Genomic DNA, 14560 nt, shown 5'->3' with positions numbered 1-14560 from the left:
TCTTCTGATCCAAGAGCATGGAATGGTCTTCCATCTTTTTGTGTCTTCTTCAATTTCTTTCATGAGTGTTCTGTAGTTCCTCGAGTATAGTTCCTTTACCTTTTTGGTTAGATTTATTCCCAGGTATCTTATGGTTCTTGGTGCTATGGTAAATGGAATCGATTCTCTAATTTCCCTTTCTGTATTTTCATTGTTAGTGTATAAGAAAGCCACTGATTTCTGTACGTTGACTTTGTATCCTGCCACGTTGCTGAATTGTTGTATGAGTTCTAGTAGTTTGGGGGACTCAACACACACAAAACAGACAATCATATCAAAAAATGGGCAGAAGATATGAACAGACACTTCTCCAATGAAGACATACAAATGGCTATCAGACACATGAAAAAATGTTCATCATCACTAGCCATCAGGGAGATTCAAGTTAAAACCACATTGAGATAACACCTTACACCAGTTAGAATGGCCAAAATTAGCAAGACAGGAAACAACATGTGTTGGAGAGGATGTGGAGAAAGGGGAACCCTCTTACACTGTTGGTGGGAATGCAAGTTGGTGCAGCTACTCTGGAGAACAGTGTGGAGATTCCTCAAGAAATTAAAAATAGAGCTTCCCTATGACCCTGCAATTGCACTACTGGGTATTTACCCCAAAGATACAGATGTAGTGAAAAGAAGGGCCATCTGTACCCCAATGTTTATAGCAGCAATGGCCACAGTTGCCAAACTGTGGAAAGAACCAAGATGCCCTTCAATGGACAAATGGATAAGGAAGATGTGGTCCATATACACTATGGAGTATTATGCCTCCATCAGAAAGGATGAATACCCAATTTTTGTAGCAACATGGACAGGACTGGAAGAGATTATGCTGAGTGAAATAAGCCAAGCAGAGAAAGTCAATTATCATATGGTTTCACTTATTTGTGGAGCATAAACAAATAGCATGGAAGACAAGGGGAGATGGAGAGGAGAAGGAGTTGAGGGAACTTGGAAGGGGAGGTGAACCATGAGAGACTATGGACTCTGAAAAACAATCTGAGGGTTTTGAAGGGGTGGGGGGATGGGAGGTTGGGGGATCTAGGTGGTGAGTATTGGAGAGGGCACGGATTGCATGGAGCACTGGGTATGGTGCAAAAACAATGAATACTGTTACATTGAAAATAAAAAAAAAAATCATACCATAGGCCCCAATACAAGGCAAGATCTAAAAGAAGTGTCTGTGAGCAATTTAGCCAATATGGTAAAAATAATATCTAGATAAATGTCTTGATGGTAAGTCAATCCAGAAATAAGAGATAAAAAGAAAATATGTAACGATCATCTGAATAGAAGTCTTCAGCTTATTATCAGTCAACATGTGTATGTTCAGGGACAGAAATAATAGCATGTTATATTCTTCATTTTTCATGGGTGGTGTAAATTGATGATACTTTTTCTTATTTTACAAAGAAAAATAAGTGAATAACCTTTTGGACTATTTAGAAGGAACATTTTATAGAATCAAATTAAGATAAAAAAATTGAACATTACTTGGGTGAAGGAAAAGAAATAAGCTTGCAAAAATTTACAGATTAAAGAAATTGGAACTATACAAAGATACTTTATTCACTAGAGGACACTGATGTTCCTGATAAGTGGTTGTTTGAAGGACAATGGGGCCATAAACCAGAGTAATACAGGTTGAGCAATCTAAGAAACACAATTAGTGGGTGTTAACTATGTTTTGCAAAAGTTTATCACAGGTCTAGGAATGGAGTACTTTTTCCATTGAAGTACTTTTTGCATTTTTCCATATGTTGAAGATGCACTGGACCTGCTTCTCCAGGCCCCACAAATGATGAAAATCATACATATTTTTAAAATTTATTTATAAAAATGGTACAGAACAGGTAGAGGTGCTTCATGCCAGACAAAGCAATGCCTGAAAGACAGAAAGGCAACAAGATCTTAATGAAGAATGGAAGCAAGCTCTTTGACATTCTGGAAAGTACTTCTGCAAAAGGCAAGGCCTTTGTCCCTGATGCCCAGAATGTTGAGTATATACCTGGTAAAGGAGCAAGCATGAGGGTCACTTGCTAGGTTGTTGCAGAAAAAGCTGCTAAGAATGTCAACCCATCTACACTTCCCTCTTAATCTGTAGATGGTTCTTCTGGGTAATGAATTTTTGGTGTGTGAGCTGGAGAAGCCCTGTATTCTTCAGCACTAGGAAGTTACTTAAGACAAGTCTAAAATAACTGTGAAATCCTTTTATTTAACAGTATAAAATAAATTAAAAAGTCACAAAACTAAAACCGAATGGAGAGATTTTTCATATTCTTGTGTAAAGATTTTTAATATTATTAAGAAGTTGGTTCTCCAGATTAGTTAATATAAGCATGATATAATTAATATGCCATACTATATTAATGCTATAATTAATTTAACCTCAATCAAAGCCTCACCTCAGTTTTCCACTTAATCTAACAAATAAACTGTAATAGCTCTGTAAAGAAGTAAATGCAAAAGAGCTAGCTAAAAATCATATGAAACGATAGCAGATATATCAAGTACTCTATAAATGTCCCTTTAGTGAAGGCAAAACTTAATAAATATCTTTTTTAAAGTATCACTTAATTGTGATAACAGATTTGGAAATACTTTATAAATTCTATTAAACTCCTAATTGATATCATTTTAAGTTAATTTTAAGTTTAATATCATTTTAAGTTAATTGTGGTCTGAGTTATGTTTACTATGACTAGAATTATGCAAACAAGAGTAGTATTTGATCTTGGAAAATGCATCTATTTCTGAAAAATTCTTATCAACTGTATCCCCTCCTAGATATCTTTCACAGGTTTTAGCAAAATATCAGTTTGAGTAAGGCATAGATTTTTTAAAAATGTACTCCTTCATGGGTAAGTATTTGAAGCACAACAGAAAAAAAGTTATCTTATTAATTTATTTGCATGTTAAAAAGTCCATAAGAAAAACCGTGCCTGTATAAAGTTGACATAACTAAGGCATAATTAAATAATACTAACCAACTAACTGACCAACTAAATAAATAAAATTCCATTAGGTATTGGTAAAGATTCCAGAACATATGATACATAAAGTAAATTATAATAATGGAATAAATTTTCCCAGGCAATGCTTTCTTAGTAATTATAAATTAGTGCCAGTATTTCAGAAAAAGATTGGGACATACAGCAATGAATAGAGAAGAAATGATTAGCTTTGCCAGTTTAACTACATCACACATTTAAGTGTGATTCTAATGTATTCTATATTGACTAATGAAAACCTTCTGATTCAAACAAAAAAAAATCTTTTAAGTTTTATTTAAACAAATGACTTTTAAATTTTTATACTAGTGCCTCTTCAAAAATTCCTTTTACATTCCTTCTCATTTCTTTTTTAATCCTATTTAAAATCCAGTGCCTCACAACTTGTTAATCATTCCTTATTCTACATATTCATGTAATATTAGAAAGCACCATTCAAGTTCCTTCATAGGTTTACAGAATTGTAACAATTTATTATCTAGTTTTCAACACCTTGGAATGTGTGTCACCTAGGTAGTGGTTTGTTTGCCTTAAATGTTGAAAGTGTTTATTTCTATCACTTTTACCCTCATTGATTACTACATCATCTTAAAAGAAAACATCTCTTGTTAGACACCTATCTTAAAAGCAAGTCAACAGCACAGCTATTTTGATGTTACTGTAGATTTCATATGCTCTTTATTTATTAATGGACTTGGGACTTCGTGTTCTGAATTACTTTTATGTTTGAAATATTTGAAAAGACTTTTCATAATCCCCTGTGCCATCTGTCAGCATTTTGTTGCTTTTGACCCAATTTGATACAGTTTTCACTAACAGACTAAACTTCATCTTTAGGAACTCACTGACTTAGTAAAATTTAGAGCCTATCATGCTTTATTTTGTGGTTTTACAAACTTCTGTAACCTATCCAAAATTGCAAATTCAAACAACTGTTAATTGATCAAGGGAAGAAGTTAATGAAATTTCAAAAATTTTTTCTAAAAATATTTATCACTACTGGATCATAGTACTTGAAGAAATTTAGAATATTTAGATTTCCACCAGCTAAACCATATATTCGTAATACATTAGCATATTTTCTTTTGGATTTCAGTCAATGCCCGGATATAAATAAATTAGCAGTATATATATTTCTCACAATAATTAGACTAAACTTTTTATGTTTTTATATGATTTCTTCACACTTTATCTTTCTGCATAAATGGTATCATTATTCGAAAATTGTTGTAAATAAGACATGTCATTCAGCTACAGGAGAAAAAAATCTCAATTTGAAAAGACTTGCTGTCTCTCAGCTGGCACCAACTTATTTGAGGTGGTTCAGTTTTCTCAGTTTCAGCAATGCTTAAATATTTCTGGAAGTTTTTCTTTTTCTTTTTTTTTATTATGTTCAGTTAGCCAGTATATGATACATCATAAGTTTTTGTTGTAGTGTTAAATGATTCATTAGTTGCATATAACACCCAGTGCTCATCCCAACACATACCCTCCTTAATACCCATCACTGGGTTACCCTACCCCCCCCACTCCCCTCCCTTCTATAACCCTCACAAAAATGCAGTCAGGAAATGGGCAGAAGACATGAAGAGACACTTCTTCAGAGAGGACATACAGTGGCTAATAGAAACATGAAAAAATGTTTAACATGACTAGCCATCAGGGAAATACAAATCAAAACCACAATGAGATACCATCTTACCTAGTAGAATGGCCAAAATTAACAAGACAGGAAACAACAAGCATGGAGAAGTTGTGGAGAAAGGAGAACACTCTTACACTGTTGGTGGGAATGCAAGCTAGTAAAGCCACTCTGAAAAACAGTATGCAGGTTCTTCAAGACATTAAAAATAGAGCTACACTATGACCCCATGACTGCACTACTAGGTATTTACCCCAAAGATACAGATGTAGTGAAAAGAAGGGGCACATACACCCCAATGTTCATAGCAGCAATGACCAAAATGGCCAAACCATGGAGGCACCAAGATGCCCTTCAACAGATGAATGGATTAAAAAATTCCACTTTAATACACATTTTTTTGGTATTGAGCTAGTTTATCATAATGTTTCTTTTAGCTACTAGCTTTCTTCTTATGCTACCACCTGAATCTCTTTGTACAAAGCATGTATTTTTCTCTACTCCAATGTCACATTCAAAATTCTTATTCTTCAAAGCTAAGATCAAATACCACTTCACAAATTATTCCACAATGATCCAATTGGGGGTTATCCAATTGGGGGTGCCTGGGTGGCTCAGTCATTAAGGTTAAGCATCTGCTTTTGGCTCAGGTCATGATCCCAGGGTTCTGAGATCAAGCCCCGCATGGGGCTCCCTGCTCAGTGGGGAGTCTGCTTCTCTCTTAACCTGCTTAACCTGCTCATGTTTCCTCTCTCACTGCCTCCCTGTCAAATAAATGAATAAAATCTTTGAAAAAAAATAATCCAATCAGAAAATATATTCATTTGTTTGTTCCCATGGCTCTTATTTCATCAATGTTTATCTATTATAGCCTATTTCCTATTAAAATTTCTACATATAGTCTATTAATATTCTGATTGCCTATACTTTCTTCTACTGTAACTTGCCTATAGTGGTAAAATTCAGAGAAACTAGCATAGTGTCCAGAATATCACCCAGAATATTGTGAATAAATAAATTCCAAATTATACTGAGTTTTGCAAAGAATGTCAAACAAAATTTTAGACCTCTTTCATACTGTTGATGTCTACTACTTTAGAGTTATCCAAAGAAATAGATGGTTCTGACATATAACATGTTTAAGGTGTTGGGATTCATAAATATACTTGAGAAAGTATTCATTATTTAATGCATATATCTTAGAATGGAAAGACACATAATTAGTCTTTCCAAAGCACAGTGACAGAGAATTTCAGTGAAGTTGTCAGTGTCATCTTGGGGAAAAATAAAAGAAATGGCAACACTCTGAAAAAGTTAGAATGCAGTAGTTGAGTTCTCTAAGGTGGCTTCATTTTGTGTCAAATTAGAAAACTCATCTCTTAGACATCAAGACCATTTTCAATCAGATATGTGGCATCACAGTCTTATGTCATTTAATCATGTTATCAGTCAAAGATCTCATTAATAAGAAGAGAATTGTTTGAATCATGTATAATGAAATGTGACAATGACAGGCGAACAGCTCTTTCGAACAACTTACTCATTCCCACTTTTTAAATTTGTTATAAAGAGGAAAACCCTAACTATAGTGGCTTAAAAAAAATCATTCTTTTACTTCCCTGCATTTTTTGCTATTGTCACTGCACTTCTGCAATATAATAATGTACTTTTTGCCTGTGTCCCCTACACAGAAATTTAATAATGCAACGACATCATTTCCAGTTGCTGCATTTTCACTCTTGGGAAGGAGGCAGGAGGGAAAAGATAGGGAAAATAGGGAGAAGGAAATACAAGAGGTACAAGAGACCAATCGCAATTCTGTTAAAGCTTCCACAAAGGAGAAAATTGGCATTCATCAGTGACTAATCATGTTTGTGGCAAGTTATTTAAGCACCTTATCTAATTTTCTGAAAATTCTACAGGGTAGGTATTTTTACCATTCTGGAGATTAAAAAGAGGCTCAGAGAGGTTTAATACATTTCTCAATATTCCAAACAAGAAAATGGCAAAAAGGAAATTCAAAGTCAGCTCCTTAGAGGCTTGTCCACTATCCTGCTTCTAAACTGTCGAAAAATTATGTTTCACACTCAACCAAACTCTCTGTTTCTAAAAACAGATCATGGGAAAGAAAAGGGTCAAGAAGAGTCATCTGAAAGAAGATGATGGGATGGTCTTGAGAGGTTCTAGGTTACTGGCATGATGACCTAATTGACATTTTAGGAAAAGTACCTGGATCCATCATGTCTATTTTCCCAGACCTGACACACAAATATGTTTTGCTTCTGCACTTAATACATGCTCTATGTGCAAATACAAAATAAAGAAAAGAAAAAATGAATTCCATCCTAAGTATTATTTTATTGGAGGTGGTGGCATGAATAAGTATTTTGGTTTAAATTTTGATGCGATCTCACTTTTAAGGCGGATGAAGATTTAACAAATATATTACTGGTAAAAACATAAAACAATAAAACAACCAAGCTCAGAGCAAAAGGTGCTGGTTTAGTCTGTGGGGCTCCAAATGAAAGGATTTTGTGAAGTAAATAAAGGTGTCAGTCAAAAGTTGGTGCAAATGGGCGTTCTATGTAGTGTTAATAAAGAACTGTGTACCTCCTATTGTGGGAGTCAGAGGAGGTGAGATGGTCTCTATTATAATCAGCTTTCTACAGTGGACATGGAAGCTATCCACTTTTTGGTCAGTGAACTTCCCTGAAACTGGGTTGATTGGTTGTCCACTTTCTCACTGTCTCCTAGGCATCATAACACCAATATAGAAAAATAAAATGGTTACAATGTAAATATCTTCCTTTCTTTTGAATCAGACTAAAACATGTGAATAGGAAACCATACCAGCCTGAAAAAGGACTTACAAACTCATCGATAAATATATGAAAAGGTTCATTAGCCTAAAAAAAGGACACTTTGGAAAACTCAGTGATAGTAACTTTCAATACAATGAGTTCACTCCCAGAAACATTAAAGAATATGGACATATTTTATGCAGTATAGCAAATAAGTTCCCATCATGGAAAATGAATTTTTGATATCAAATTAAAACTTCTATGAAAATACTATGATTTTATGTCATGAAAACTGTCAAAAGCATAAGCTCAAAGAAATAAAGCTTAAATTAACTAAAGAAATTCACAGACCATATGTTTTAAGGATAAAGAAATAAACATGATAAATGTAATATGAGAAGTATGGTGGTCTAAGATGCTGGAAATCTCTGCAGGACAGAGCACATTCTCCTGAAAAGTACTAAGTCAAGGATTATGAGAAATAATTGTGGAACTTGTATCAAACCTGCATCAAAAAGAATCAAAGGGTATGGCTGTTACATAGAAGAATTAATCAAGAGAGAGACACCTAGAAAGATAATGGTGAGATTTTGGAATTTGCACAGGGGAAAATATCCCAAAGCTATATATCTAAACCAAAATATGTTGGCATCATATTTCTTAACATCAGTGTCTGACTTTAAATACTGTAACAAATATCCAAGAATTTAATGTGATAATATATTTTAACTTTGTTTTGTAAAATTACCATATTAATTTTGCCAGTCACCATAATAAGTTATTTATGTCTTATCCCATTTAATAAAAGAAACAACCCTTCTTGTTTGATATTTTTTTATCCCCATTACAATGTAAGAATATAGAATCTAGGGGCACCTGGGTGGCTCAGTGGGTTAAAGCCTCTGCCTTCGGCTCAGGTCATGATCCCAGGGTCCTGGGATCGAGCCCCACATTGGGCTCTCTGCTCAGTGGGGAGTCTGCTTCCTCCTCTCTCTCTGCCTGCCTCTCTGCCTACTTGTGATTTCTGTCTGTCAAATAAAAAAATAAAATCTTAAAAAAAAAAAAAAGAATATAGAATCTAAAGAAAGTGGTTTCACAAAGCTGTATCATATGATTCAAATCCAAGCCAGACTATATCTAAAGCCTGAAGAGCTAACCACTAAACAATAATACTTTTCCTAGTCCATGAAAAAATAGATCTTGCAATATCATTAATTAAATAATAATATCTTTAATACTATTAATATTTAAATCAACATTTTATAATGTAAAAGATGTATAATTTCCCCAAACCTTTTAGAATTTCATAAATACAGTTGAAAGGCATAATCCAATTGATAAAATTCTTGTATATATGTAATTATAGACCAAAATTAGATATGATTACTATTAAGAAGCTCATACTTATATTAAAAAGTAAGTTGTTTTTATTATATATTATTTTCAAATATATGTGTGTGTGTATGTATATGCCCTGCCTTAAATAATTAAAGATCTGTATATGCAAATATAAATTGTTTCTTAGAGTAAATTACCGATTGCTGGTGAATGAAACATGCCATATATTTGTTGGAGTTGTAAGTTGGTATGATCTCTCTGAAGGGAAAACTGGCAATGAGAAAATATCTCAAAGTAGATCCAAATATACAGAAACTTAGTCTAAAATAAGTAGCTCCAAGGGGTGTCTGGGTGGCTTAAGTGGGTTAAGCCTCTGCCTTCAGCTCAGGTCATGATCTCAGGGTCCTGGGATCGAGCCCCGCATCAGGCTCTCTGCTCTGTGGGGAGCCTGCTTCCCCCCCATCTCTGCCTACTTGTGATCTCTCTTTCTGTCAAATAAATAAAATCTTTTAAAAAATAAAATAAAATAAGTAGCCCCCAAAAAGTTTTCTATAGATGTAGCAATTCAGTGAGAAGTGAAAGTGATATTTTCAAATCAGTGGGAAGAAGAGAAATCATTCAATAACCAGTGATGGATAATGTATTAACAAATCAGGATCTCATTCTCTCTGCTTAGAAATACCTTTACCCCTCAATGATTATAAATAATTCACAGATGTTATTCATGTATCCTTTCTACTGTATATTTTAGAACTCCTATGATTTTGTTTTTAAAGTTAAAATTGATCCGAAAAGAACTCATAACAGTTCAGGTATTGATGAGCTTTTTATACAAATAACAATAGCTCAGTGAGGTAAGGAAAGGATGCCCTTGGGGGACTGCTTTTTACATAGGCTGGTGAAGGACAGTTGCTTTAAGAGACAGAGGAAGGGAGAGAGGGACTGGGTCTCTGAGAGCTGTTCCAGGGGAGGAAACCACCCATGCAAAGGCCCTGAAGTGGAGCCATATTTGACAACTGTGGCAGCAGAAGGCAGCCAGCTAGTGAGAGAGGAGTGGGACACAAAGTCAGAAGGACAGCCAAAGACCAAATGACTGAATGCTTTTACACCGTGCATGGATTTTAGGTTTTACTCAGAATGAGACTTCCAGCAGAGTAATGATATGATTTGGCTCATTCTAAAAGTGTTGAGAATAGATGAGTTAGAGGTTGTCACAATCATTCAATGAGACATCATGACCATGGGTCATGATAAATGGATATATTTTGGAAGTTGGGCCAATAGAATTGGTTGATTAATTGTGTGCTGTGTATGAAAGGGAGGAATCAAATCTGATTCTTAAGGTTGAGGGAATTTCAACATCATTAATTTGTAGAGAGAAGCCACCACAAACACCTTTACAATGCAAAAAGTGGTTTACATTAAGCAACTAATTATAAATATGCAATACCATCATGAAATGATGTAAGAATTTACTTGCATATATCACCCAAAGAAAATGTACAAAGATGTTCATTACAGTACTGATTTAACAGCAAATCATGTACTCAACCAAAACATTTATTAACTGATAATCAGTAAAATTATAGTTAATTAAAAATAAAGTAGTTAAGAAGAATGAGGTGGAACCATATATGCTGGACAAATGTAAAAGAAGTGTTATGTGAAATCAATAAGCTTTACAAAAGATAATTGGACTTATTTAAGTGATTTATAGAAGTATATGCTTAAGCAGTGATGGTGTTATTTTTCAGGAAAGAATTACATAGAACTCTTGAAAAGGTTATTTGGAGAACAATGAACTCTGACGTGGGTGGAGAGGAATACTTTCATATTTTTATGTTGTGCCTTTACTATTTCAATTTTATAAGCACATCAATGCTTTACTTTTATTTTGTAATGTCAACTAGATTTATGTGAGCGGTGTACTTACAATCATTTGTGTCTTTGTATTTATTGGCATTTAAAAAAAGAATAAATGTTTCATAAACTAAAAGTAAGAAAAGAATATAATATGAAAATACCCATCTAGACTAGGGAGTAGAGATTCAAGACACCTCAAACACAGTTGGCAAGAATATAAGTTCCTAATAAATTCTGGGGATACAATTGAAAATATTTAAGACATTAGAATTGGTTGATTAATTAGAGACATTATTAGACATTAGAGACTATGATTTGACTTTAAGCATAAGTGTAGGAAAGAGACATTAGAAGTCACTCTCATTTCCTTCCTGGCATAGAAAGGATTCAGGAGAGCTCTAAAGTCTAGACTCACTTAGACATAAATGTATACGGTCATTCTAACATTTCAAGGCTGTCTGAACCTCAACAAAATACATATATTTTCTCAAGCTATATTTTCATATTTGTAGCCTTATAAGATTATTGTAAGGATTAAATGGAATAATAAATATAAAATATGTTGAGCAGAGTGCCTGGCACAGAGTCATTTTTCAATAAATGGTAACTGTTAGAATTGGTGTGGTCTAAAGCAATTGTAGGGTCCAGCATTTACTAACTTCTTCCTTTGAAAATTTTCTCTGCTCTGAATTCGTGAAATGTCTGAGAAACCAAGTGACTTGCTTCACTTCTAAGGAAGACTCCAAGGGAATGAACACTTTAGAAAGAGTAAAAAATGTATAGGATATATTATAAAACATGACATTTTGTTTCTTTCTTGCTGTAGAGATTAATCCATTTGCTTGTGTCTCTAGAATAGCTGTTTATATTTATTCAGAAATGATTTGATCCTAATGCATAATGTATTTTATTACATCCAAGTTACTCAACCTAATATTAGTTCTATACTTTTTATGTCTCAAATATTCATGGAGTGGGCTTAGTGCAGAAGTGTAGGTTTATACACATTCTTGAAAATAAGAAGGAAATTATAAAAGACATCTCTAACTTAGAAGTTGTATTTTTTCCTGATACATAAATTGCACTTCACACAAAATAAGAAGATGTATTTCTACTCCTTTCTTCAGGACTCTTTCCTACATTTATGCTTAAAGTCAAATCATAGCTTGAATTAATCTCAAACACACACATGGCAAGAAAATCATGAAAAATAAATATAATTATAAAATTATGTGTTTCCATTTTCAAAGGAATTCCTGCCCCATGTCAGCACTGAGCGGGTAGAGGCAATTGCTTCCCTTTAGAATTCAGCATTGTAATTCAGTGTAGCTGTGATGAATGAAATGCTGGGGGAATACAGGAAGAGAATGGCTAATTTGGGCTGGAGAAGGATCAGTGAAATCTCAGTAAAGGAAATGATAAAATTAAGTCTGGAAGGAGCAGAAGAAGGGTTATACAGACAAGCAAGGTGAAAAGCATGGAAATGTCAGTGAGGGGCATAAAGTGTATTTAAGGTGGGGCGGGGGAGATGGCCTGATGTGAATTATTTTAAGCAATTCCTTTGCACCATATAAACACACACACAAATAAGCAACAAGAGGTGGAATTTAAATTAAAATATATGTGCATACTTTAAGTTTGATTTTTAACATCTTGGAAAATGCAAATAGCTTTACCGTTCTTGGAGATACCATAGAATTGACGAGCCCTACCAGTCTGTCTCAAGCAAATTGTCAAAGCCTACGTGGCGTCAGTATTTAAAATGGTCACTCAGTCAGAACCATCTGCTTATTAAAGTGTTTGCTTAAGAAGCCAGGTGCTCAAGGGCTAATGCATTTATTGATGACATGAGGATTTTCGAAATATTGAATTCTCCTTCATCAAGATGTCAGAGTTGTCATTCTCCTCCCTCTTTTTCCACTTCTTTCTTGCAACAGTAGAGAGAACAAATCAGAAAAGCCTGAGTTCAGCTTTGATCTACAAAAAAGCTAATTAAGGCAAAACAAAAGATAAATGATGAAGAGTGTGAAGGAATAAATTAAGCATTTTCCCCCAAAGAAGCTGTGCTAGTTAGTCATAATGGGACCAAGGAGTTGATTTTATAGTCCCCTATGGAGTCTCTTTCCCTAACAAAATACCACACACATTATGTTATATCACACACTAATTTATTACAAGATAGAAATTACTTCAGCTAGAATTTCATGATTTTAAGACATCAGCTTAATTACTAGGCTATGTATTAAGTAATAGGAAAATCGGAGGCTTTAAAAGAAATGAAGGGAGGACAATCACTGAGTGTACAGGTAATGATTGAAATAGCTTTAAACCATTAAAGGAAAAAATAGTCCATTGAAGAAAATAAACCATGTGTCCTACCTTCTCCTTGTGGCCACCACTAATGACTTTCTGTAACTATTTTCCGGTATACTCTTGTGCGTGTCGCATTTGGTCACCTAGTCCTACTTTGTGTTAGAGGGTAATTAGTAATCCCAAATGTCTATGTCTTGACCTCTCCTCAAATGAATGGGTCACATCTACAATTATTTACTGTAGTTCAGTGCTCCGGGAACGTGAAAAAAAAAATGTGCTCTGGCAACAGTACAAACCAGGTTTGGCAAAGGAATTGTTCTGAAGAAGAGGCACTGAATGTGAAGGAACCTATTGTGGAAAGGATGAACCAAACGGAGTGGCTAGAGGTACGGCAAGAAATGAGACTGAAAAAGTCCATGGAAACCAACATCTTTGAAGGGGATGTCTGAAACCACAAGGGAAGAGGAAAAATATATTGTATTAGTGTTATTTATTTTGAGATTTCAGAGGCAATATTGATGTGATGAGACTGGTATTTAAAATGGACCACAGTCACAGGTATGCAATATTTGGATTGGAGTAGCAAGAGATATTGAAAACAAATTATAGGTAGTAATCCAGGAAGAAAGAACCTAGGAATCCAAAACAGAAAAATTGTAATTGTCCCTTAAACATATACTATTCTGAAATATGTACAAATAATACAATGATGCAATGAATCATTAATTTAAGAAAAACATAAAGTTCTATATATCAGTTTATGTGAAAAGGAATTATTGGATGGCACATCTGGAAATATTCTTTATGTGTAATCTTAAAAAGGCAAAAAATCAGAAATAGAATTACAATTAAACTGTAATAAGGAAGAAAAATATCAAAACACTAAACTCCTAATAAGGTGTGATCCTTGGGAAAACTGTACAAATTTGAAATATAAATGTGAAAGGGAGATTCTAGGTATAAAAGGAGCATTGTTCATTTAAATATAAGGAAACTTTTTTCATTTTGTTTTATTTAAAATTTTTTCATACTATGGTTTCTCCAGAAAATCTGTATTTTAAAATATCCAGAATGGTAAAAAGAAATAAATTGTTATAAAGAAAATCTCTCAGTAACAATCCTGCAAATAGGGCGTAGATAGCTTGGTCAAGCTCACTTTCATCTAATGTACTCCTGTGTTCAAACTCTAAGCGTGTGGATTTAATAAATAATCAATAACTCTATATCATCTTGTAGATGATCCCTGAATGCTTGATTTCTTTTCTTTTCTTTTTTTAAGATTTTATTTGTTTATTTCAGAGAGAGAGAGTTAGCATGAGCAGGGCGGTGGGGTGGAGGGGGGGGTCGTGAGTGGGTAGAGGGACAAGCAGACTCCCTGCTGAGCAGGGAGTGGGACCTTGGACTCCAACCCACCAACCCAGGACCCTGATATCATGACCTGAGCTGAAGTCAGACACTTAACTGACTGAGCCACCCAGTAGTCCCTGATTTATTTTCTAAAAAAAATAGTATTTATTTGGTTAGGTAGGAAATACATAACAGTTCTCATTATTA

The sequence above is a fragment of the Lontra canadensis genome, unplaced genomic scaffold, assembly GCF_010015895.1.
Source record: "Lontra canadensis isolate GAN:19392208 unplaced genomic scaffold, GSC_riverotter_1.0 scaffold3, whole genome shotgun sequence".
Classification (NCBI taxonomy): domain Eukaryota; kingdom Metazoa; phylum Chordata; class Mammalia; order Carnivora; family Mustelidae; genus Lontra; species Lontra canadensis.
This window is presented reverse-complemented; position numbering follows the sequence as displayed.